Source organism: Rhinatrema bivittatum, chromosome 17 (assembly GCF_901001135.1).
Source record: "Rhinatrema bivittatum chromosome 17, aRhiBiv1.1, whole genome shotgun sequence".
Classification (NCBI taxonomy): Eukaryota; Metazoa; Chordata; class Amphibia; order Gymnophiona; family Rhinatrematidae; genus Rhinatrema; species Rhinatrema bivittatum.
This window is the reverse complement of record NC_042631.1, coordinates 28,214,133-28,240,955: the sequence shown is the minus strand read 5'-3', so window position 1 is coordinate 28,240,955 and position 26,823 is coordinate 28,214,133.

The following is a 26,823-nucleotide window of genomic DNA, read 5'->3' as shown; positions in this document are numbered from 1 at the left end:
TATTTGAAAAGTGATGCTTCATAAAACATCAGGGGCACCATCCAGTGTACCTTACTTAATTTTTTGTTTAATCATAAGCACCACCATCCACCTTATAGTCCTTTAATTATTTTCTCAAAAACATTTTTTTATATTTTATGTATATTAAAAAAAACAAACATCTATAGATGTAAGTGTGAAACACCAATTTCAAACAGAGGAACGCAGGTCGCCTACCCGTCATTCAAAAACGGAGCATAATCTCAAATGACACTTATCTTCAATTTAAATCCTCAGGCTTCAGTGTAATCTCTCTCTCTTTCCTTTCTTTTCTTCAATTCCCAAGTTGATCTCCTTGTTAAATGTAACTTTGCCTCCTCTGATTGCTCTATTGTTAAATGGTTGTTAAGAGTGTTATCCCCGAGTTCCATGTAAACCGATTTGATATGACAATAGTCATGAAGGTCGGTATATAAAAGAATTAAATAAATAAAAAATAATAATCTTTAGTGGCATTTGCCCCCAAATTGCCAAGTGAAAAAGTGCACCTTTACCCTGTACACCGGTGTTTCTCAAACCAATCCTAGGTTAACCCCTAGCCCAGAGGTTTCCAAAACTATCCTGGAGGAGCCCCAGCCAGTCAGATTTTCAACAAATATGCATGAGATAAATTTGCATTCACTGTCTCCATAAGCATGTAAATTTTATCTTATGCATATTCATTGTGGATATCCTGAAAACATGACTGAATGGGTATCCACCAGGACTGGTGTAGGAGCCACTGTCTAGCCATTCTGGTTTTTAGGATATCTACAATAGATATTCATGAAGTAGATTTCCCTGTGCAATTCAAACAGAAGATCATTGACCTGCATGGGAGGGGGAGCTGCAGTGTGGGGATGAGAGGGTGAGGTTGCAGTAGATCTCAGGATGCAGCCACTGCTTCTTCCAGCTCCTGTATGACCATTCCCAATGCTCTGCAGCTGCTGCTGATGTCACCTTTCCCTTCTCAGTGGCTGAAGACTGAAACCAACGGGCAAAGCAGTGAGCACGCTTTCCTCCTGCACCACCAGCGTCTCATGCCCTGGATAACTGAATGTGGTGGACGGTGGTGCAGCAGTGCAACCCCGGTATCCTTCCATCACTGATGCCTATGGCTGAGCACATATTGGCCATAGGCTAACAACGGCACTGCCATTGTGGGATGATTTGGACTCCTTTTGCCTAGGGGTTGTGAGTACTCCTGCTGCAGCATCCCCAGCCCCAGCTGACCCATTGAAGCAGATGACTTCAGCCATGAATCAAACCCAGTTTCCTCAGCCCTGCCACTGAGCCACCGGGCTATCACTGGAAAAATAATTTAAAAATTTTGGTTTTCAGTTAAAGAAAACCCTTAAGATTCCTTCTTATTTTGATTCTGCATCCACACAATGCTCCAGCAAGTCACAGTGTCCCTGTGGACTGGAAGCAAGAACGCAGAAAACGGGATTGTGGTGCAGCACCAGAGTGAGACATAGGAACGGCAGTCTAAGGGGCCAAACCCGAAGTTTGTGGTGTGGGATCCTGTACTCAGACTTTATGAACATAAAGCAGATTTTATGCACAAATCTCTGCATATAAGGCAGGTTGTAAGTGCAGAGAATATGCCTTATACACATTTTTTTAATCCATTCATATTGTTTTGTGTGTACAAGTCTTGCATGCACAGAAGACACCATTTGTGCTTGCAAAGTATTTTTCTGTGCAGAAAAATCTTCATGTACTAAAGGTGAATTTTAAAAGTCCTAGGCATGCCAAATTTGGGAGATATGTGCAGAAATCTCACCTATATGTGCCGCGCAGATTTTATAAGGTGCACGAGTACGCATGTATCTCCTGGTACATGCACAAAAATGTTTTCTTAAAAAAGGGGTAGGATGTGGGCATGGTCTGGGCTCGGCAGGGGCATTCCAGGATTTTGGAATGAAATCAGCAGATAAATATTTGCGTGCACAAGTGCGGGCTGTGATCTCCTACTGTGGAACTTTACTTCTGCTATGGATGTAAAATAAAAAGATCAGTGCTAGTCAGTGGGGTTTTAAGGGTCGGAGCTAACAAGGTAAAAGGGAGGCTATTTAGCTAGAGGGGTTAGGAACTCCTATCCTATACCTGGGAGAACTGGGAATGAACTGGGGAATCTGGTAATTAGGTCGGCGTGTGTGTCTACTAAAATCCCCCCACTTAAACATAGAAACATAGAAATGACGGCAGAAGAAGACCAAATGGCCCATCCAGTCTGCCCAGCAAGCTTCACACATTTTTTTCTCATACTTATCTGTTTCTCTTAGCTCTTGGTTCTATTTCCCTTCCACCCCCACCATTAATGTAGAGAGCTGTGATGGAGCTGCATCCAAGCGAAATATCTAGCTTGATTAGTTAGAGGTAGTAGGGGTAGTAACCGCCGCAATAAGCAAGCTACACCCATGCTTATTTGTTTTTACCCAGATTATGTTATACAGCCCTTATTGGTTGTTTATCTTCTCCCCTGCCGTTGAAGCAGGGAGCTATGCTGGATATGCGTGAGGTATCAGTTTTTTTCTTCTCCCCTGCCGTTGAAGCAGAGAGCTATGCTGGATATGCATCGAAAGTGAAGTATCAGGCACATTTGGTTTGGGGTAGTAACCGCCGTAACAAGCCAGCTACTCCCCGCTTTGTGAGTGTGAATCCTTTTCTCTTCTCCCCTGCCGTTGAAGTTATGCTGGATATGCGTGAAGTATCAGTTTTTCTTCTCCCCTGCTGTTGAAGCAGAGAACTATGCTGGATATGCATTGAAAGTGAAGTATAAGAATGGAGTGATCAAGCTAGTTGAAAGGCATCAGGAATAGAGGAGGGTGGAGGTAGTAATTTGGTTATTTGGTTTGGGGTAGTAACCGCCGTAACAAGCCAGCTACTCCTGTCTTTGTGAGTGCAAATCCTTTTTTCCACATTTCCTCTTGCTGTTGAAGCTTAGAGTGATGTTGGAGTTACAGTAACCATGTGTATGTTTATTGAATAAGGGTATTGTCTCCAGGCAGTAGCCATCATTCTGGCGAGTTAAACGGTAGGCGGCATTTGAGCGCACATGCGCGACTATATCAAATTGTAAGCACACGTATGTGCGTACAGCCTATTTTATACCATGTTCACATATACGCGTGTATGTTCTAAAATGGCCACATCCATTGGCGCGAGCCAGCATATGCGTGTACATGTGCACCTGCACGCCTGTTTAAGAGTTACCATCCCAAATCGTATTTTAAGCATGCAAAGCATGTCTTTCGTACACATTTTAGGATTAGCTCGCTTTCTTTAACTCTCAATGCATGAGCCTACCATTGACCTACTGCATCGAGCATTAACTTAATTTTTATCAAGTAAAGAAAATGTGAGATGACGCTTATCTCCCATTTTATACTCAGTACGGACATTTCATTTTATTTATTGTTCTTAACATCCCGATTGGTAAGCATGGCAATGTAACATAACACAGGAATTACAAATTCAGATGAAGGCATTGTGGACAAAGCTATTTTATTCTTTTTTTGTGCTAGAGACAAGCAGAAACTGGATCCTGAAACTTTCTTCTTTAAAAAACATTAAAAATTATTTTTAGTTCAGAAAATTCAAATTATCCCTGATATTACCTGTATTAAGCAGCTTAGCAAACATTTCTGAATCTGTGACAGGAGGATTTGCATTTAGGTGCGTAGTTTCTATTGAAATGTGTCATGTAAGCGTTGTATTGCTCAGAAAGGAAATGATTTTATAGTTCTCAGCATCTTACTGTATTTCTTAAGAACAAAGAACTTGGTGGTAATTTCATTTCTAGTTTTCCCAGTCTTGCTGGTTTATTAGAAATGTTAAACTTTTTTGTAAGGGAGTTTTTAATATTCTGCCCAGTATGGTTCTCTTAGCAGAAGCTGGCTTTATTTATTGATAGTATCTGACTACTTAGCATTCATATGTTTACTTTTTATTCTTCCCTTTTTTCATAAGTGTGGTCTATAGTGTTACAGAAAATTTTTGATTGTGTATTGTGAATGCTTTTTATTTTTCTTCTATTTTGGGGTGATTTCTATGTGTATTTTCTGGCTTTACTCTCTCCATGAATGCTGGAGGAGATGCCGTGATAAAAATATTAAATAGAATGTGTGTAAGAGATCCAAAGATTCCTGATATGACGGATTCCAAAGCTTTAATCTTATGATCTGAGATTTAGATTTAGAAATGATTTTCAGAAACCCATCTAAGGATGGGTCCACAAACTGCCTCTCTACACCATAAGGAATTTTTTTTAACATGGACTTGGTGAGATTGTAAGATTCAGGGTCATTCTGGGTTTGAGCCTGTAGTCAAACAGACCAACTCCTTTCTTTTCTTGGCTTATTTGGCATTTTTGCCTTATTAACCTTTTATTTTCTTTTTTTGTCCCTTGTCCCAACAGAGACAGGAAATTAACATTTTTATCACCTTTATTTTTAGTTTTTAATTCTCATAACATAGATCCAGGTAGTAACAGGAGCATCCAACATAAAGGAAAAAGCATAATCATCACAACACTTTTCTAGAAATCTGTTGATGTAAGTGCCATCCATTATAGCCTTTAGCTTCTACCCTGACCCACTGAGCTCACAGAGAATACGTAATGATATCTCTTTGGTAGCTAGCTCATTGAACAAGATTAGGGCACAGATTCCAGAAGGCAATACAACAGGAATGTTCATAGAGCTAACACGAGTCTCCCTCCATAGACAGAAGCTCCTACCTAACTGCGAGGGAGCAGATTGATCAGACACAAGGAATAACTTCATTATGCAAAATGCAGCACAATTGCCAATCTTATCACTAAGCTCATGCTAAAACACTAGCACATTGTGAAAGCAGATCCAACATTGCTAAAATGTGAGCATGAACAAATGCCTGATCTCCTTCAGGAGAGAAAAGATCGTCAAGGATTATCTGGTTTCAAGAGATCCTAGTGCCAAATATAACATGGAACATTTCCTGGATAGAAGACTCTAAATGCCATTGAGTTTGTGCTATGATAAGATGATCAGAGGAAAACAATTCTATCACCTGCGGAGTGGAAGGAGATATGACAAAAAGGGTTCATCATTTGTGATGCTGATCATGTGTTTTCTTATATTGAACACCTGCGTGTCCTTTGATGTTGTTCAAACTTCAAGGAAGATGAACATCATAATTAAAGAAAACCTTGGGATAGTTGAACATTTTATTGTAAAACAACAGAGCATTTCTTCTATCAGGTTTGAAGAGTTTGAAGAGTATGCAAGAAAAACCAAGTGGCAGAGCTAGTTTAATGGGACTCTAAGCAGGAATATTTTGGGGCCCCAATTAGATTTCCCAACTGTGGCCAGTTGCATCCAAATTGATGTTTTGATGTATTATGTACATTCTGTGTTGTTGTTATTAACAACTATTCTTACATTCTGTGTTGTGGTTATGGTTCTGATAGGGGAAGAAGGGTAGACGGGAAAGCCCTGGGTGTCCATCCTGCCCCAGTTACTTCTATCACCTGTGTCTGAATCATCCTTTTTGCATTTCCCCAGATAAATCAAAGCACAAGGGCAAACAATGGCGCATAAAACCATTCTGGTGGTATAGTCAATTGAAAATTTTAACAATATTGGATCATGACCTTTACTTGCACATTGCATGGAATTACATCATGAATTCAAACAAGTGAAGTTTACTGACTTTCATTGTCTGATGCCATCCCCTCAGGGTAGAGACTATGATCTCTCTTTCATACAGCATAAACAGAAGTGGATCGTTCATTTGTACATTGTAGCCCCCGGAAGATTTAAATCTTGAACTGATATATTGATAAAGACCTCTATTGAACAAGTCTTTTCTATTGGTTATCATAATTCTTAAGTCCAATATGTTTGAAAAGCCTGCCATTGTGCAAATTCTCTGATTGACTGGTTTTTCACATGCGGTTTCAATTTATAGGGTTTGAAAGGTTTGTGTGTAAACACTAAGGGGCCAATGCAAAAAAAGCACGGAAAGCAGGCTCTGAAAAGTCAGTGCCCGCTTTCTTAATGTGCGTATGGCGCCTGCAAGACAGGGCGCCATGCTATATTAAATTAGGGGGTCGAGTTAGCAAGAAGGCGCTAGGGTCGCACCAATCATTCATAAGGAATACCTATATTGTGCCAAGTGCCGCACAGCTTTCAAACCTTTTACTAAGATCATGCTGAAACTCTAGCACATTATGAAAGCTGAGACAGCATTGATAAAGTATGTAAGGAGAGATCACTGTCCTCATACAGGAGAGGAAAGAACCTCGAGGATTATCAGGTTTCAAGAGACCCCAATGCCAAATATAACACGGAACATTTCCTGGATATTAAAGGGCAAGGAGACTCTAAATGGCATGGATGTTTGTGCTGTGATAACGCGATCAGAGGAAAACAATTTTATCACCCGCGGAGCGAGAAGATAAGACTCCACATCAGCTGCGATACTGATCTTTTCGGCCTATTAAACACTGTGTGGACTTTGATGTCTAAGATCCAAGGAAGATGAAAGCTGTAATTAAAGAAAACATGAGGGACATCAAGAATGGAGAGGAACCCATTCCTCTTGTTGAACATTTTATTGTAAAACAACATAGCTTTTCATCTATTGGATTTCAAGCGTTTGTAGAGCAGCCAAAAACTTAGAAACAAACCTACATTGTCAACTCTCTGGGAAGTATGGACTGTAAATAAAAAAATAAACATGGCAGTGCTAGCCCAAGAATATTGTGGAGCCCCTCATAGTTTCTCATTCAGGAAGCAGGAAGGAATAGATGTCTGCAGATAGGGGAAAGATGTGAATATCAGGCAAGTTCTTATGACAATAATAATAAAAAGTGAGCCTGTGAGCACCCCTAAGCTGCTTGGGGCCTTAAATAATTCCTTAGTCTGTTTATGCCTATTGCTGGTTCTGTCACAAGAAGTCCCGGAGGCTTTGAAAGAAATGCACTTCTGTTTCAGAGAATCTTACTGGATCTTTCATCTGCAGACTCTGCCCCAATGGCTGTAGGATACAAGGTTCCCATATAGCTCCATGTCAAAAGCGCCAGACTGAGTCAGTCCTGGTTTTACTGTAATATTATAGTTCCAGTTCCCAAGGGTGTGAGACTAGAGCAGTGGAGCAGATCTTTGATACTGATTCCCTTTGCAAATCAGTTTCACAATATTAAAAAGAAACAAAAAAGAACAACCCACATCCAAGAAAAGATTGGTATATTATAGTATCAGTTGAATAACTTCTGGTTACTTTAGATGTGAATGCATTACATGCACAAGCTTTGAACATAAACTGCTGCTGAAGTGTAAAATTAACAGATTGATGGACCCCCGGCTATATTTATTTTCTGTTAATTGATTCCATTCTTCATAAATACTACAATAGATTTTAAAAGGCCTCTTTTTGGGATCAAATTATGTTAACATATATGTGAGAATATGTATAAACTGAAATTAACCAAATCTATTGATCATATTGAGATTTGATGAATAATTGATAATCTGCTTCCCTGAGTTCAGCTGGTTGTGCTGTTAGCATATTCTACAAATATCCTATTTATGTCCAAGGTGAAGGCATTTTGTGATGGAAACACACAATATAAAAAGTTCAAGCTCCTACACTAGTGTGAAGGAGATAAGAAGACACAAATATAAAGTCCTCTTATTTATTTATTTATTTATTTATTAGCATGGCCTTTGAACAAAGTAAAAACAGAGGAGAAAATCAGGTGATCATCCGTCTTAGTTTCAGCCAGATCATCTCTGAGGTCAGGTGATATTAGGCACCGCCCAAAGATATCCCTCCAGGGGCGGGGGAGGGAAAGCCATAACTCTGGCCTGGGAGCTTAGGGGTTGCTCCCGCTTCCCCAAGATGAGAAGTCAGCCTCATCTCCTCCTCTACAAGTATCAGTGTGATGTCTTTATTTATCTATTTTATTAATTAAATGTTTATTCAGCCAATTTGAAAAATCAACATACGCCACAGCATTTAAGATAAACATACCCACGGGACAGCCCAGAAATAAACCAATAAATCAACAGGTTTTTTTTCTTTGTTGTGTTTTAAATAATTCATCTCCCCCTGACTGGCTTGGGGGGGGGGCCCCCCCCAAGCCAGTCAGGTCATTTTTTTTCCCAATCCTCGAATAATTGCCAAGATTTCTTACAAGCTTCCATGCCGAATCACCATACATTTCCCTTGGGGGTGTATTCCCCTCATCCATGCACGCTGGTCCAGTGTAGTCGGAGAATGAGGTTTCCTCCAATGTGCTGCTACTTCATATTTTGCAGCTATGAAAAATGCTTAAGAAGTTTATTAACTTCTGATGATGCTTCCTCAATCCCAACACCAAATAAAAAGAATTTAGGGTGCCAGCTGTCGTGCTTAACTTGCTCCCAAAATGGAACAATTTCCTGATCACCCTATGCGGAAGGGAATCTCTTACCTATAAAAACGCATGGAATTCACTAGTGAGTAATCCCTCCGGATACTACACCATTATTTCCTCTTTATCCCTGATACTCAGCACCTGCTGCTGCATCACCTTTTTCTTGCGCAATTTATGTGCCAACATTTTCAAAGTTTTGTTTCCAAATTTGTAAAATCTTTGCTTTGTCATTGTTCATTTTGTAATCTATTGAATCCAGCGCTAACGTCTTTAATTCCTCCCGCTCCTGTTCTAATGGCCTTAACACCCTCCGTGCAGCAGTCTGCTTATGCTTCAATTCCAATTGCCTGCTTGAATCCAATAACCGGGACATTTGGGCTTTTGCTACTTTCTTTCTGGTTGAGGCCTTTGAAAGTAGTTTACCCCGATTCATGGCCTTTATTGCATCCCAAAATAAGGAGCCACTAACCATCCCATCCGCATTTACTTCTAAGTGTTCTTGAATATCCCTCCCCATTGATTCCCCTACTGTCTCGTCTCTGAATAGGGCATCATTCAGTCGCCAGTACTACAGCCCAGGTGATTTAAAATGCAGCCTCCTAAGTTCCACCCAGACAGGGGCATGGTCTGACCACACCATAGGCTCTATCTCGGCACATGGCAATTGGCCCATAAGCTATCTTGGAATATAAAGAGTTTGGGATAGAGTAATAAGTGAAGTCCTTGCAAGCAGGGATCTCAACTCACCAGGCATCTGCCAATCCCAGTATGCCTATTAAGGCATGCAACGTCTGTCTATCCTACCTCTGAGTGATGCCTGTGCAAGCTGAGCTATCCATCCTTGGTTTAAGTGTAGTATTAAAATTCCCTCCTAGTATCCATTTACCTTTAGCAAAAAAAGTTAACTTTTGCAGCATCTTTTCAAAGAATAATCTCTGGTGCACATTAGGAGCATATACATTTCAAATCGTTATCATAACTCTCTGTGTTTCAGGATTTATACAAATAAATATTCTCTCTTTATCTCTATGAACTTGATGAACCTTGGCATTTACATTTCTATTTATCAATATTCCCACTCCATAGATCAGTGTATGAGGTTTGGATGAGTGCCAGCTAGCTCTGTCACTTAGATTCATAATGGCAGCACTGGTTGAGTAAGGAGGAGCTCTTTAAATGTTTAATGCTAACAATGTCTCAGACATGAGATAAAAATTCAGAAAGAAAAAGGTGTATCTTTTTTTTTAGCTCCCAATTGTAAAACAAGGTTGTTTGTTGTAGTGCTTTAAGCACATTTTTTTTTCTTCTCGACCTCGCTCTATGTAAAGCACACACTTTGACCAGTAGTTTAAGACGGTGTTTCTCAACCATTTCAAGACCACCTCCATTAACAAAAAATATGTGGCACACCAACTTCCATGGAGCAGGCAGAGCAGACATGGAGTGAATTTGTATGGCCAAAAGAAGAGCTAGCGAAGCACTGAAAGCCCCACCCGTCTCTTGTCCAAATTTTAAAACAAAGGAAGGGAGGGGGCAGAGATACACATGAAATCATCACAGTGGACCATCTCCCTCAATATACAAGTGCAGGAGAAAAAAGAAGTCCATGTGGTCCATGGCTCGGTTAGTTTCCTTGGCGGCCATGTGTGGCTACCAGAGCTCCTCCACTGCTGCTTCTCCCAACACTCAGAATGAGTCTTATCCAGTGCTTAGTGCATGCTCTCCCTGTCTCATGCAGCCTGGGGATAAGAGAGGCAGGAAAGACTCTAGGAGAGGGAAGATGAGGATGTGGTGTGTACAAGGTGTGTGCTGCAGAAACGGGGCCCAGCTGTCCATGCCCTTCATGCTGCCCATTAATTACCACACTCCAGGGCTCATTCTAGGTAGAAGAGGCATGCAGGATTGCACATTTTCAGAAAGGCGCTTTTACACTTTAAAGAGCTAACACTGGCGGTGTTGCTGCTGTGAGAGCAGAGCCCAGATGCTGGCCTGGATCTGAGCATCAGGCAATGCCTGATTAGAGTTGCCAACTGGCTCCAGATTTTCTGCACTGGTTGATCCAGTCCTGTGTTTACTCCCCTGCATGCAGGTACTTATAGTCTTGCTTTTCTCAGAGAATGCAATAGGGAAATCAGAATAAGTCCCAGCATGCAATGGGGTAAAACCAGGACTGGATCAAGCTGTCCTGAAAATCTGGAGCCGGTTGGCAACCCTATATCTGATCAGATCTGAAGGCACACTGGGAAACACTAGTTGAAGAACACATTTTTATTGTACTATCCCTTATCTAGCACTGCCATTAGGTCCCTGCTTAGTGCAAGGGAAGCAGGAACTAGATATGTTGATACCATGCCAGGCAGGTCATGATGGTGACTGAGTGAGGACAGAGACCAACAAGAAAATCTTTGCAATTGTAAAACTACATTATTGCATTGATGTATCTGAGATTGTAGCTGAATAAGTTCTTATTGCACTCTGCAGGTCGAGTAACTAGATATTACATAATAATGTTAAATTTACAGTATCATATTCTCAATTACTGTGATCACTTTAGAGATTGTTTTGACATCTAACAATACTCGACTAGAATGAGAAAAGAGATGGCTAAGAGTGGACATGATAGTGCTCATAAAATCATGAGTGGGGTGGAGCACGTAAATAAAGATCAGTTATGCCAGTCACTTTTACCATGTCTTCATAAGAAATGCCATGTGGGACAGACAAAAAGGTCCAAGAAGCCCAGCATCCTGTCTCCAACAATGGCCCATCCCAAAAAGCAGATCCAATTTGTTTATTCCCAGTGACAAGTACTGAGTTTCCTGGAATCATGGGATTAATGACTTTTATGAACGTTTCTTCCAGGAACTTATCCAAACCCTTTTTAAACCCAGCTATGCTAGTGGCCATGACCACATCCTCTGGCAACAAATTCTACTGCTTGGTTGTGCGTTGAATGAAAAAAATACTTTCTCCAACTTGTTTTAAATCTATCAGTTAGTTTCACGGTGCCTCTCCTAATCCTAGTACAATCTGGAAGGGTAAGTAAGCATTCTCTATGTACCTGGTCCACTCAACTCGTGATTTTATAAACCTCTATCATATCACTTCTCAATTGTCTCTTCTTCAGGCTGAAGAGTCCTAACCTCTTTATGATTGAGCAGTTCCATCCCTTTCTCTATTTTTGTTGCCCTGGCAAAAGATTCCACAGACTCATTGTGCATTGAGTGAAAAAGTACTGACTACGAATTGTTTTAAATCTGCTGGTTCCAATTTCATGTTGTGTCCCCTGTTTTAGAATTTTTTCCCTTAATTTCATGTTTTATTCAGAAGAATGATATTCTAGGAGGGTTTCTTTTAGTTGCTGCTGTGATAAAGAAGTCACATTGTGCTCAAAAAAGTCAAATTTAAGCAGTTTTATTTTGAATTTGTCCAAGTTGCTAGAATTGAAGCATGCTAGCTAGCTACTTTAGCAAAATAGTGTATTGCAGAGTGCAAAATATTAGCTGTAATTTTGTAGCTTTATCTATGGAATTATGGTATTTCATGATTTTTGTGCAACTGTACTCAAAGCAAAGTTATGTTTATTGGCAATATGATATGACCTTTAAAAAGTCTTAACGATATGTAAATGTTTCCCAGATCTATTAATATTTATGAGGAAGGCCGGCTGGTCTGTAGCGGTTGCATTCTCCTCCTTGGCTGTTCTATTTATTTGCCTCTTGATTTGCGTTCGATTCTTCCGGTTGTTTTACCTTAGCACTGCTCTCAGAAAGCCCATCAGCATCGCTGGAAAAACAGAAAAGAAGACAAAGGTCTTATCATCCTCAGACAAAAGATTACTTCTGGATAGGACCCTGTGGGGGTTGGGGGTCAGCAGGTCACTGGGAGTGCTAAACCTGGATCTGGCCCAGGAAATAAAGGAAAAACCCTTCAATTTAATGAGATATTTCATAGTGGGTTGAAATGCTGCGGTGGGGGTGTCTGCTCTGGTCATCGTGGGCTGCAGCCTGCAAACCGGCAAAATATGCAGCTTGGCCTCAGACAGCCTAGGTCTTCCAGGTTTGCTGGGAGACTCCCAGCTTGTCTGATCGGCATCCCGAGTACTACTATTTATCATTTCTAAAGCCCTACTAGAGATACACAGCACCTACAAATACACATAACAGAAAGTCCTGGCTCCATCTAGTCAGGACCAACATACATGACAAGTAAGTCTATGGGAAGTGTATTTATTGCAGAGAATAGTTTGGATTTAAAAGCTTCGAAAGAGTGAGTTTGAATACGGCCAGGGAAGGAGCAGGATGCACGGATTCAGGCACAAGGTGCAGCGAGGGTAAAAGTCAGGAGCTGGGAGTTGGCAGCGGAGGGGAAGACCCAGATAAGAGTGAATTGGTCAGTGAATGGAGTTCTCCAGGACGGGTGTAAGGTAATGAGGAGCCGCATCCAGGAGGGGCTTGAAAGACAAGGCTCATCTACTCTTCTCTGCCCCGTGGACCATGCACTGCCACTGCCCGCAGAAAGAGAAAAGCAGACAAGCTGGGAATGCTTGGGGGAGAGGACCATGGAGATTGGAGAAGGTGAATGGGGTGAATCAGCCCTGGATTAACCAACCATTAAACAAAATCTGCATGTGAATAGAGTGTGGAAAATGTGCATTACTCGTGTTGCCTCCTAGTTATAAGTAAATAATTTGCTTATATTGCTTACTGCTATTCAGTGTGAAATACAATTTTTTTAAAAGTTTATATTTAATATAATTGTGGGGGTCTGGCCTGGGGGATGACCTGGACGAAAACTGAATTTTTAATTTATTTCACTTTCAGCAAATTGTATTACAATAGAGCGAGCAACCGTAAGGAGGGTCATGTGACTATTTTTGCTTTGTTGTCATTTTATTTTATTTCTTCAAGATTCAAATTACCTGATTAATTTAGAAGCCGGTTTCCTGCCAGGGCGTCTCTGGTCATGGGAATGATTGCTTGAATTTCTGCCTAAAACAGAAAGAAGATTAATACATTAGTACCACAATCTGACTCCCATCCTATCCAACTGAGTAGGGATCACTGTGACCTCTCTTTCTAGTAACATAGGTACATAGTAAATGACAGCAGAAAAAGATTAAAATGATCCATCCAGTCTGCCCAGAAAGAATCATTCGTATTAGCTTGATGACAAATAAAATCTCTTATGCCTCCTCACTGTCTCACACATTATTTATTTATTTATTTATTTAAGGTTTTTATATACTGGCATTAGTATGCAAACATCATGCCGGTTTACATTGGAACTAAAAAGGAGGAAAGGAAATACAATGAACAGGGGTATTGGGAGGGGGCATAGCATAGGCTGCAGAGGAGATAAAGGCAAGGAAGCGGACAGTAAACTGTGATGAACTATGTACAGTATGGAGTATAACTATAAATACATTATAAATACATTATATACAGGGCTGTGGATCAATTGTGTTAGTCAAGAGGACAGAGGGGGCAGGGTGGAGCGGGAAAGAGAGGTCTATTCGAGGTAGGCTATTCGGAAGAGCCAGGTCTTTAGTTTCTTTCTAAATTTTGCGTAGCATGATTCGAGTCTAAGGGGGGTCGGAAGGGAGTTCCAGTGCCTGGGGCCTGCGATGGAGATTGCTCTATCCCTTGTAGAAGAGAGGTGGGCTTTTTTAAGGGAAGGTATGGTAAGGGTACCTTTATTGACAGTTCTGGTGGGCCGGTCAGAGCGTGTAAAGATGAGCGGGTCATCAAGCCAGTCAGAGTTATGGGAGTAAAGGGATTTGTGGATAATGGACAGGGTTTTGAAGAGGGTACGGGATGTGATGGGGAGCCAATGAAGGTCTTTGAGTATGGGGGTGATATGTTCAAATTTCTTGGTGTTAGTGATGACTCTAGCAATGGAATTCTGGAGCATTTGTAGGGGTTTGATGGAGGAGGAGGGGAGTCCAAGGAGGAGGGCATTGCCCATAATCTGCCAAAATGCTGCCTCCACTTTTCTTGAAGTAGGCAATTTCAGGTCCTGCTGTCTTCCACTTTGCTTCCCACAAAAGCAGTACCCAATACCCAGGCCCCTTCCTATTACCAAATTTTGCAAGAATCCCCTCAGCCACCAAGGTTAGCAATGCTGTGGTAAAAAAGATCCAGTGTCCACATGCTTGTTGAAGTTTGAGTTTGAACCATGGTCCCTCCAGCTTTCTGTGACTCCCACTGCTGTTATGGGCTGAACTCCTGCTCCCTGCAGGTTACCCAGTGCTTCACTGTCATCCTCCTGTCTCCAGGGATCTTCTGTGTTTATCCCACTGGGTTATTAATTCCATTACCATTTTGCCTTCCACCACCTTCCTCGGAAGGGCAGTGCAAGCTTCCACCTTTTGTTTCTGGTCACAGTTATTGGTAGGGAAGCCTTTGTGAGGAGCAGCTGTAAAAGTGAGCCTGCATTGCTACGAGCTGAAGCTTTTCAGTCCTGTTTGGCTAAAGAATAATTGGAGAAATCTAGGAATGTTGCAGAAACACGGAAAGAAGTCTGACACCCAAGCAAGACTGAAAAGATGTCGACCGGAAAGGGTATTGTGTTTCATTTGGTTGGGGTTTTCATTTAGATTTTTACTTTTTTCTTTGTTACAGTGCATACTGTTTGATGGTTTTATTTCCAGGTCGGCTGGCACTATTTTGAATTACAGCACTAGCTGCGCAGGAGCGAGTGGGGTTCATTCCTGGCCCCTTTGATCCCCACAAATAAGGTAAAATTTACGGATCTGGTGGGACTTTAGTTGGGCAGGGAGGGGAATGTGCAAAAGAACATCGTCAGGACTTTAAAAGTTTTTAATTGGGAGATCCAAGATGGCTGCCTAGAAGGTCGTGTCGAAAGAGAGCTCCTCAAGCATTGCAACTTTCCGCTGTTTACTATGCCTCATACGAAAAGGAAGGGGAAAGTAACAATGGATTCCCCGTCCCTTCCTACCGATACCCTCTCTCAGCCTTTAATCAAGGGGTTCCTTTCACCGCTAAGCGCAACAGCTCCGGGGGAAGTATCCGATATTGCCATGGAGCAAATTGCAGCGCCACTGGATCTTTACACCTCCTTGAGTCCCGGAGCTCCCGTGATGCCTGAACTGCCGTTACCCGTCCTATCTCTGGGCTCGGATCTGGAGACGCCCCGAGAGAAGGAGGCGATTTCAGACCCCATCGGGGGGAGAAACGGAGAAAGAGGGGCGAGTTTCAAGGTTGGAGGGAACAAAGATGACCCGCCGGAGAGAGAGATTAGAAATGGCGGAGGGGATATCCTGACTATGGAGCCTCAAACCTCGACACCTAAAAGCAGTGAAGGTAAGGCGGCGGCCTCTGCTATGAGGCAAGAACGCCGCTTTCAAATTGAAAAATCTGTTGTTCCTGATGTGGGCTCTAGTGCGGAGGCAGCACAAAAGATAAATTTAGAAAGTGTATGGCTTGTTTTGATGGAACTAAAAACCTCAATGGCTAGTCTGGATGTAAAATAACAGAAATTCAAAATCAATCTAAACAGACGGATTCAACTATTAAAAAACATACCGAGAAGTTAGAGATCTTAGAAAATCATGTTAACCAGATTCAAAAGATCCAATCTGGATTAATGGAGAAGTGGCAAATGCAAGGAGAATTGAAATAATGGAAAATAATTTCAGATACAATAACTTGAGAATACTGAATTTTCCCATTGTGAAACTAATTTCACCTAAAGAACAATTTAAAAAATTTGCTGTGGAAAATTTACAATTGTCTTCAGAGAATATTCCACCTATCGAAAAAATATATGTTATAGTACCTGGGAAAAGGGAATCTGAAATTGGGCCACTTCAAAATCAAGCACAGCAATTGAATAATTTAACAGATTTTCTGGAAGAATCAATGCAAGATCAGGTGGAAAAACGTGGAACTTTAAGTATAAAGTTTCAGAGAGCTGAAGACAGAGATAAAATCCTAAGACTTTTTCTTCGAAATCATGATAAATTGTATTTATCACAGAAAATTGGATGTTTCCGGATATTGCAAGACCTACACAGACTAGGAGAAGGAATTTCCTGATGATGAGCCAAGAGGTTAAAAACCTAGGGGCTCTGATGACCTCGTATTTCCCCTGTAAATGTATGAATGAAAGATACGTATTTCTAGAACCATTAGAGCTCAGGAAATTTTTAGATGATCATGCTTCTAAATAAATTTGATTTATCAATTGAATCATGGGATTTGATAGTAGAAGCTCTTAGCTCCTTCTAATTTCCTTAAGAAAATTTCCTAATTTTTTGGCTCCAAATTGTACATCTTGGATCTCCTTTAATTCCTTATAAATGGTCTTATACTATGATAAGTAGAGGTTTCATCTTATAACATTTTTTTTCTTGTGAATACAGAGATGTTAATTTACTTCCAATTCAAGATGAGCCCAAAATGATTATTGTATTACTGTTGTGTTATTGTATTGCAAAGACCTATTCATTGACAAGTTTAAATTGCTGTCTGTAAGTTTGTAAAATTGCATAAATAATAAAAGTGTTTAATTGTGCATATAGTTGGGGAGAAAGGGAGACTGCAGGAAGAAGCAAAACAAAGAAAAAAATGAACTCAATTTTGTTTCGTTTTTTCCTTTCATTTAGCAAATGAAAGGACATGCCTAATGATCACTTGGGATCTTAATTAAGAACATAAGAACACAAGAGCATGCCATACTGGGTCAGACCAAGGGTCCATCAAGTCCAGCATCCTGTTTCCAACAGTGGCCAATCCAGGCCATAAGAACCTGGCAAGTACCCAAAAACTAAGTCTATTTCATGTTACCATTGCTAGTAATAGCAGTGGCTATTTTCTAAGTCAACTTAATTAATAGCAGGTAATGGACTTCTCCACCAAGAACTTATCCATTCCTTTTTTTAGACCCAGCTATACTAACTGCACTAACCACGTCCTCTGGCAACAAATTCGAGAGTTTAATTGTGCATTGAGTAAAAAAGAACTTTCTCCGATTAGTTTTAGATGTGCCCCATGCTAACTTCATGGAGTGCCCCATAGTTTTTCTATTATCTGAAAGAGTAAATAACCGATTCACATCTACCCGTTCTAGACCTCTCATGATTTTAAACACCTCTATCATATCCCCCCTCAGCCATCTCTTCTCCAAGCTGAAAAGTCCTAACAGCTTTAGTCTTTCCTCATAGGGGAGCTGTTCCATTCCCTTTATCATTTTGGTCGCCCTTCTCTGTACCTTCTCCATCGTAGTTATATCTTTTTTGAGATGCGGCGACCAGAATTGTACACAATATTCAAGGTGCGGTCTCACCATGGAGCGATTCAGAGGCATTATGACATTTTCCGTTTTATTCACCATTCCCTTTCTAATAATACCCAACATTCTGTTTGGTTTTTTGACTGCCTTAGCACACTGAACCGATGATTTCAATGTATTATCCACTATGACGCCTGATCTCTTTCTTGGGTGGTAGCACCTAATATGGAACCTAACATTGTGTAACTATAGCATGGGTTATTTTTCCCTATATGCATCACCTTGCACTTATCCACATTAAATTTTGTCTGCTATTTCGAAGCCCAATTTTCCAGTCTCACAAGGTCTTCCTGCAATTTACACAATCTGCTTGTGATTTAACTACTCTGAACAATTTTGTGTTATCTGCAGATTTGATTATCTCACTCGTCGTATTACTTTCCAGATCACTTATAAATATAAGTGATAAAATATAAGTGATATCACGCCATAGGACTCTTTTACCTCACCACATTACTTAACACAGATATCGTTATTGTTACTTTAATGTTAATGTTACTAACGCTATTGCTCATCCTCCACCTCTATTCTTGTTTGTGACTCTCCCCAGAGTTGTTTATCCAGGTTAAACTCCCCTGTTTATTGTAATTCCAACTAAAGTTATATGTAAACCGACGCGATATGATTTTTCATGAGCATCGGTATATAAAATCTCTTAAATAAATACATAAATAAATAAATATTGAAAAGTAAGGGTCCCAATTCAGATCCCTGAGGCACTCCACTGCCCACTCCCTTCTACTGAGAAAATTGTACATTTAATCCTACTCTCTGTTTCCTGTCTTTTAGCCAGTTTGTAATCCACGAAAGGACATCGCCACCTATCCCATGACTTTTTACTTTTCTTAGAAGCCTCTCAAGAGGCACTTTGTCAAACGCCTTCTGAAAATCCAAATATACTACATCTACCGGTTCACCTTTATCCACATGTTTATTAACTCCTTCAAAAAAAGTGAAGCAGATTTGTGAGGCAAGACTTGCCCTGGGTAAAGCCATGCTGACTTTGTTCCATTAAACCATGTCTTTCTATATGTTCTGTGGTTTTGATGTTTAGAACACTTTCCACTATTTTTCCTGGCACTGAAGTCAGGCTAACAGGTCTGTAGTTTCCCGGATCGCCCCTGGAGCCCTTTTTAAATATTGGGGTTATATTAGTTATCCTCCAGTCTTCAGGTACAAATTTTTACTAATAGGTCTGAAATTTCATTTTTTAGTTCCTTCAGAATTCTGGGGTGTATACCATCCGGTCCAGGTGATTTACTACTCTTCAGTTTGTCAATCAGGCCTACCACATCTTCTAGGTTCACCATGATTTGGTTCAGTCCATCTGAATCATTACCCATGAAAATTTGGTAGTGAATTTGGGCTTCTCAACCATTCACTCCCCATCTGGATGCTGCCTTCTGTTCCAGGGCCCCTTCCGCCAGCCCCTCTCCGGAATGCCCCCATCCCTCCTCAGTGCTGTTGCTTCCCCCTCCTCTATCTCTACGGATGCTGCTTCCATAGCCTCCTACACCAGACGCCCACTCGCCTACCGCACTGCTGAGCAGCCAGTGATGCCCCTAGACAAGTATTTGAGGGGTCAACATGAAGGCAAATGGGTTATGGAGGGGGAGAAGCCAAAACAACATTTCCACTCATTGAGCGCACCCATACAGCATCGCCGCATGCTGTGTCTGATTGCTGCACTCGTGTGCACCTTTCTGTAATGCATCACAGTCTTCACAAAAACATCAAAGCACAGTAAAACAAATAAAAAAAGTGATGGATTAAGATTATATAGTTATTAAAACACCAGCAAGCGAGTAGCAGATTCATTTTGATAGTGAACTGTGAATAGGTATGTATTCATGAATTTGTACACTTGTATGTGTTTTCTAATCATGGGTCCATATATGCTCAAATTCATTTGGCAAAAATCAGTTTGCTTCATAAGGCAGAAACATCAGAATTTAGTGATTGCAAAATGCCTCATAAAAAAAATGTAGCTTCTCTTAAATGGTTCCATTCGAGGAAACCAATCTGCAGTGCCAGGGCCTAAGTCGCTCAGAATCATGATGAAATTATCTGAAACAGGTAGCACATGAAGAATGCTCCACCATTAGCTAAACCCCACATTTTTAAAGCAGCCCCAAATTTTGATTCAGATTGGAGGACGGTAGTAAGAGAATTATTTTTTTCTTTCTGCAAATCCTTGCCTTATGGACATACGCCCTCAGAGACACGTTCTTAATGCGAGACGATAACTGCACCATCCCCTGGAGGGCAGGTCCCAGCAACAGGATCATACCCTACCTCTCTTTCCAGGCAACCTTGCTTCTCCAAGGCAGCACAGAGGCTGCCAGACTGGAAGTGAGGCCATTCTACTATGTCCCTGAAGGTCTCCTTTAAATGTCAGTCTCAGCTCCTCCAGGTCTGCAACTCTCGCTTCAGGCCTCCAGAGATCAAACTCATTCTCTGAGTGCTAAGAGCTCTTTGCCCTGAGTGCACGCATACAACCTCTCACCAGCTGGAAGATAATCATACATGTGGAACTTGTAGGGATGGCACAAGGCAATTTGCTTCCTGAGGCGAAGGATGAAATGGCTCCCCCCCCCCCCCCATTGGCCTGGTGCAGGTGAAATCACCGAGGGCCAGGGCAAGGGTGTTGCGTTCGTGCCTGTTCTCGCCCTCGCTCCACCCTCTCTACCTTAGTGGCGACTCCCTTTGGGTCTGACGGAAAGATGCTGCCGGGGTGTCTCCTCGCCGCTTCTCCCTGGAATCCCCGGGCTGGCCTGGCGCTGCGGATCCGCCATGTCCTGATGATGTAAGGGCGCGCTAACGCTCCAGAGTTTGTACCGGCAAGGGCGCGAACCTTGGGGGCATCCCCCAAGGTGACATCATCCGCTTCCAACTTTAAAGGTCTTTGCTTGCAACTACGAATCGAGTTAGCAAGGTGGGGGATAACTCCCTCGCTACTGCTCTGCCTCCTCAACTTACCCAGGGGTATCCGCTCCTCGGGGGCCCTGCTCTCTCGTCTTGATTTCAGATTGTTAAGACGGGATCCGGTACTCGCTCCTCGAGGGCCTATGTCCCTGAATGCTCAGAAGACTCCTTACTACCTGGAAGCGATCGCAGACGTGAACACTGTGAGTTTTATTACAGATAGGAACTGGTACTCGCTCCACGAGGGCCCATGTTCCTAAAACCCTTCTCAATTCTCTTCTATCTCAGAAGCTATCACATACCTATATCTTGTGAATTACTATTATAGATTGCAGATAGGAACCGGTACTTGCTCCACGAGGCCTATGTTCCTAATACTCTCCAAAGACTCTCTTCTATTCCATAAGCCATCTCATACACAGATATTGTGAGTTCTCATTCCAGACGGCTTATAGGAACCAGTACTCTCCTACGGCTCCTGTTCCTGAATATACTGAAGACTCTCTGTTGCATAGAAGCCATTACAGATATCTACAATTGTGAGTGTATCATCTACTACTGGTTATGTATCCAGCATACCCTGTCTACTCACCTCCTATAGTCTCTCTCTACAGCCTAGCAACCCAGAGACCACAATTACAGTTTCTGAGGGACTTCAGCCCTGCCGGGCACATCAGCTCACTACTGCCACCTCTGGTGGTTCTACTTCCAGTCTAATAAAGAACTATCTGTGTTTGTCTCCATACTCCAGCCTAGCCGGTGGTCCCTCTCAGGATATCCTCCTGGGGGTGCTGTTATCTGCCATCGGCCCAGGGATTCATCAATTTACATTAACTGTTCATTCCTTACACTACTAGAGTGGTATTATACAGACTGCCATTTTGTGGGAAGCCAACCCACCACAGATCATTAACTCCGCCTATGGAGTATTACAATTGTTAGCTCCTCCCCTTGGCAGGATGATCCATAACAGATTGCTAACTCCCTAGTGGATTTATAACAGATTGCCAACTCCTCCCCTTGGCGGGGTGATTTATTACAGATTGCTAACTCTGCCCCCCTGGGGAGCAGATTTCTAACAGATTGCTACTCCTAGCAGCAGATTGATAACAAAGGGGAAGGCAATAGAGGGTGAAGTGACTTGCCCAAGGTCACAAGGAATGGTAATAGGATTTTAACCCTGGCTTCCCTTGTTTGCAGCCCACTGCTCTAACCATTCAGTTTTGAGGGCTGTTATTTTTTTGTTCTCAGTCTTCGGTGTCCGTACTATGGGACGCCAGAGAGATGTTTGATGGGGTGGGGTGCTTGAGATCAATAACATTTCAGTACTGTAATTAGGTCTGAATGTGAACTGATATTGGTCCACAAGGGAGTGTTCGTCGAGAAAAGAAGTGAGTTGTTTTAGTACAGTTGATTCAATGATTTTTGCGAGGAATGGCAATGAAGAAATAGCATGAAAGTCAGAGAAGTCAGGATTATTACTCTGTTTTTTTGGAATTGGAGTAACTGCAGCTATTTTTAAATTGTCCGGGAGGTAGCCTATGATAAGTGATGTGACGATTTTGGTTATAGGGAGAGCGATGTGTTCTTTGGTTCTTTTAAACAAACTGAAAGGACAGGGTGAACAAGGATGAGATGAAGATTTCATTTTGGAAATAATCTGTAAGATTTCAGGCTTGCTACTGTATCGAAAGTTTCCTGTGACTGAATTTCTGGGGAATTTGTCGTAATTGGTAATGCAATTGGAAAATTAGAGACTATGGTGTGAATTTTTGTTTTAAAAAATTTGCCAAATGAATTACATAATTCTGTCGGAGAGTTTACGTTGGGGTATTTAGTTATGTCTTTGTTGTTTGTGGCGATTGATTTTATAATATTGAATAGGGTTTTTGGATTATTGTTAGATGCTTCAATATGCTTGGCTTTATCTACTGCTGCTCGGTATGAGGAAAATTCTGTATTGAATAAAGAGAGGTTGTGTGTGCTTCTTTCTTTTTTCCATTTTGCTTCTAGTGAATGTAGCTTACATTTATGGATCAGAAGAGAGTGTGAAAACCAGGGTGCGGATTTAGACCTTATTGCCTTCATCATACGCAATGGCGTAATTTTGTCTAAGGTGTTCACCAAGGAATATTCCAATTGTTGATTAATTCTTTGGTATCATCTGTAATGTTGTGACGTGAAGGTATGAAGTTTTCTACAAATATATCAAGGACTATATATTTTCATTTCGTTATTGTGGCAGAGGATATACTAATGGGTTTGGTCGTTTGGTTAATTATGACATGGTATTGAAAAAGTGGTAGTTGTATTTGAATTGTGGGTAAAGAATGAAGGATTTAGCAATATCAAGTCAAGTGTATGCCCAGCTTTATGGGTTGAAGTGGAAATAATTTGTAACCAATCTAGGGCAGTCATGGTGTTTAAGAAGTATTCAGCAGGAGTAGATAATGGGTTAGTACTGACACACAAGTTGAAGTCTCCTAAAATAATTGTTTTTTCAGGATGCGGAAGGAAGGTTGTGAAGTATTCTAATAAAGGTGCAGAATTATTAGATAGTAGTCCTGGAGAACAGTATGTCAGACAGAGATTAAAGTCTTGACTTTCAAGTAGTATTAGTTCAAAAAGTGGTGGAAGATCAGGGTGAAGAGCAGAGAAAGTGATAGAAAGTTTATGAAAGATGATGTCCGCCGCCATGTCCAGTGGAGCACGGAAGATGTTGAAAAGTGTAGTTATTAGGGCAACACAAGCTTACTAAGGATTCATCTCTTCGGGCAGTCCAGGATTCCGTTATGCACATACAGTCGATGGATGAATCAGATAAAATATCATAAATGAGAGTGGATTTTTTCTTTATTGATCTAATATTTAGAAGTGATATATTGATGGAGGAAAGAGGAGTGATTGTATCTTTTTTATGACTTTGACTTAGAGGGATATAAATGAGTGCAGACTTGGGTCTGGGTATAGTATGTCTAGGGCCCAGGGATTCACACCTTCCATGGCCTGATATGACAGTAATAGACATTAGTTTAAGAATGGGAAATGCGTATATGAGTGTAAGGAACATAGGCACACGAAGGAGCGCACAAAGGAGCCCAATTTAGTAGGGCTGTCGCCCATTGATGATGATGTCAATTGGGGGGGGGGGGGGGGGGACGACTCCAATCACCGATGTGGCAGCCTGATGTCAGGGTTTCGAGAGGAGAGCTGGTCCCGGCAGGGGAAAGTTGAAAACAAGGTTGGTGCAGTTCAGAAGGCAGCTTTCTTTTCGGTGTCCAGGGCCCGATTTAGTAGGACCGTCGACATGACAGAACCAGTAATATTGTTTCACTACAGGGCTACAGTGTTAGAGTCTGGGCTCAGATATTGGGTCCATGAGAGGTGGAGTTCAAACATGACATGGGGATGAAGTGCTTTAGCTGTGCGAATGGGAGAGGATAATTGCTATCATGGATGTTGTAGCCTTGTGCATGGTTAAAACCCCAAATCCACTGCTAGGGAGATGTAGCATTGTGCATTTGCAGAATCCTCTGCAGAGTGTAAGGCATATTTGAGTTTCTTCAGCTGTAAAATAATCCTGAGACTTGCAAAAGTCCCTGAGACAATGAGAAAGGTGTGTATTCTTGAACACAGAATAGCAGAAATCTGGTAGCTAATAAACTGTTACTAATAACTGTTCCTATCATAAGAGTACATCTGTATCTTAATATTATCTAAAAGTAAAACATAAGAAAAAATAGGAAGCCTTATAGTAATTTTAAGCAAAGCTGTATACCAAAGTATTTCAGGAAGAACTCGTATTGCCTTGGACAATCATCCTATGTGTGTAGGTAGAAAAGGTTATGAAAATAACGTACAAAAATTAAATGAAAAAAGCCTCTGAAAGCCTGGAAAACTTCTTTGGAGGGGTGAGGTAGTTAGGGAAGGCCCTGTCATGCTGTGTTTGGAGATGTATCTAAGTGGTTTAGGCTTGACCTCTTTACTGTCTGATAACACATTTATGTGTCACTGATTCACAGGAGGTTCCAGAAACTTTTTATATTGCTCTGCTCTATAGGGCTGAAGGAGAAACTTCCAATTGGAAATATAATTTCTTATGGCCCCTGACTATCAGGAACCTTAGATTATTTTAGGACAAGGGATCTGACATCAAGGAGGAGTGACCAAAAACCCTGAATATCAGGAACCTCAGATTGTGGTCCTAAAATAATGTTGAATAATGCCCTGAGAATGGCAGCAGGAAATATTTGAAATATATTCAGTGATTATATGACCTGATTTCTCTGAGGAATCTACTGAACTCAATGCCTTTTGCTGATACATCCTGAGATGTATCAGCAAAAGGCAGATTGAACAACATGTAATCAATGTAATAGACAGAATTATTGATAGAGCAGCTGTGAGAATTTGTACTGATTGTTTTGTGACTACAGTGTAAAATATCATTTATGTTGCTACATAAACCCCAAAACTTGAGGACCTATGTGAGACTAACCTTGAGAAGCCTTCTTCTGGTAACCACCAACAATACCTTGAAAAGTCTCCATCATGGCTTTCCCAATATCACCTTGAGATGTCGCCTCCCTCGCTTTCCCGAGAACAGCTTGAAAAGCATTTATGGCTGTCTTGATATCACCTTGAGTTGACTCCTTGAATTTCCCGACAACATCTTGAAACATTTGCTTCATCATAGATATTTTGTCATCAGCCAGCAATTTTCTAATATCATCCAGCTGTTTTCCAATATCTGCACTGGCGCACAGTGCCATGGAGAAGACCAAGATACAGAGAGAAAACTTCATTGCTTCCTGAAACTCTATACCAAAAGCAAGAATGAGAGAGATTAAAAATGCTCATTTGTTAATCTTCTGCAATTGCTTGTGTATTTTTGAGTGAAAATTACTTTAGGTTGCCTTTCATGTTTTCCCATGGCCTTAGAACAGAAACAGTCAGTCTGTATAGTCCCTGTTCCTTCCCAGAGACATCTTAAATCTAAGAGTCATTGGCTGCTTCCTCTGTGTCCATACACAGTGCTTCCCGTACACTAGTCAGCAGCTATTCCTCTGTATGTTGATGGGGCTGGGACTAGTATTGTCTTCACAGCTTTCCAGTCACCAACCAAACTGAGCATTACACAGTAGGGGTCTGCGCTGAGTGTCACATACACATCATTCATTCATTAGACAGAGTGCTGCTAACCTTTTCTGTATCCTGGCCTGCTACATGCGATCCGTAAAGTAGTATTAACCACATTCCTCAGAATGATTATTACAGTTTTCTTGACTCCATAATAATGGAAGGAATTTGGAAAAGCTGAAAAAGTTATTCCCCTATATCGCAGGAATCAAATACTGTACAAATCGGAAAGATAAATGCTTCTGCTATAGATTTTGTCAGTTGGTCCTAACAGCAAACTAAATAATAAAGAAAGGATTTCATTAGTACTCCCTCCTTACAGAACAGCAAGAAAGCTACTTTGTGATGAAAGCTTAAACCTCACCTTTGCTTCCCAGTGAGCTGATGTCCCTCGGGAGCTGTGCGTGATTGATGCACTGAGGAGTCTTGGAGTATTTGTACACACCTTGACTGCAAAGGAAAACACGGACTGATCTACCACAGGTCTGTAAGATAAACAGAGGAGGCAGGATTTCAGAAGCCTTGCATCCTAAGCCAAGGTGACTGCTGATTTGGCAACAGAACTGGCATAGTGTTACCTGTTACCCGCATCGGAGATGCTGAGCTTTAACCTGTCCTTAAAGCAGCAGTACCAGAAAAAGATTTCTATTTTGTTTATTTGATTTGACAGTTTCTCTCTGCTCCTCTGGGCTTCCAGCTTAACTGGAACCAGGGCTAAGATCTGGCATTATGAGCCTTCATTCACAACTACCTGGGGATTTCCCCCACAGCCCTTCCCCCATTTTGTATCCTCTCCCAGTCATTGTACTGACAGTCCTCTACCAGGGGCCATGCACCAGGGCTCCTTTAGGAACTGTGCATCAGGGGCACTAAATCCACTCACAACATTTTGCCGTTGCTCAGATCCATCGTCAGGCAATTTGGCACATAAGAAATTGCCATGCTGGGTCAGACCAAGGATCCATCAAGCCCAGCATCCTGTTTCCAACAGGGGCCAAACCTGGCAAGTATCCAAACAC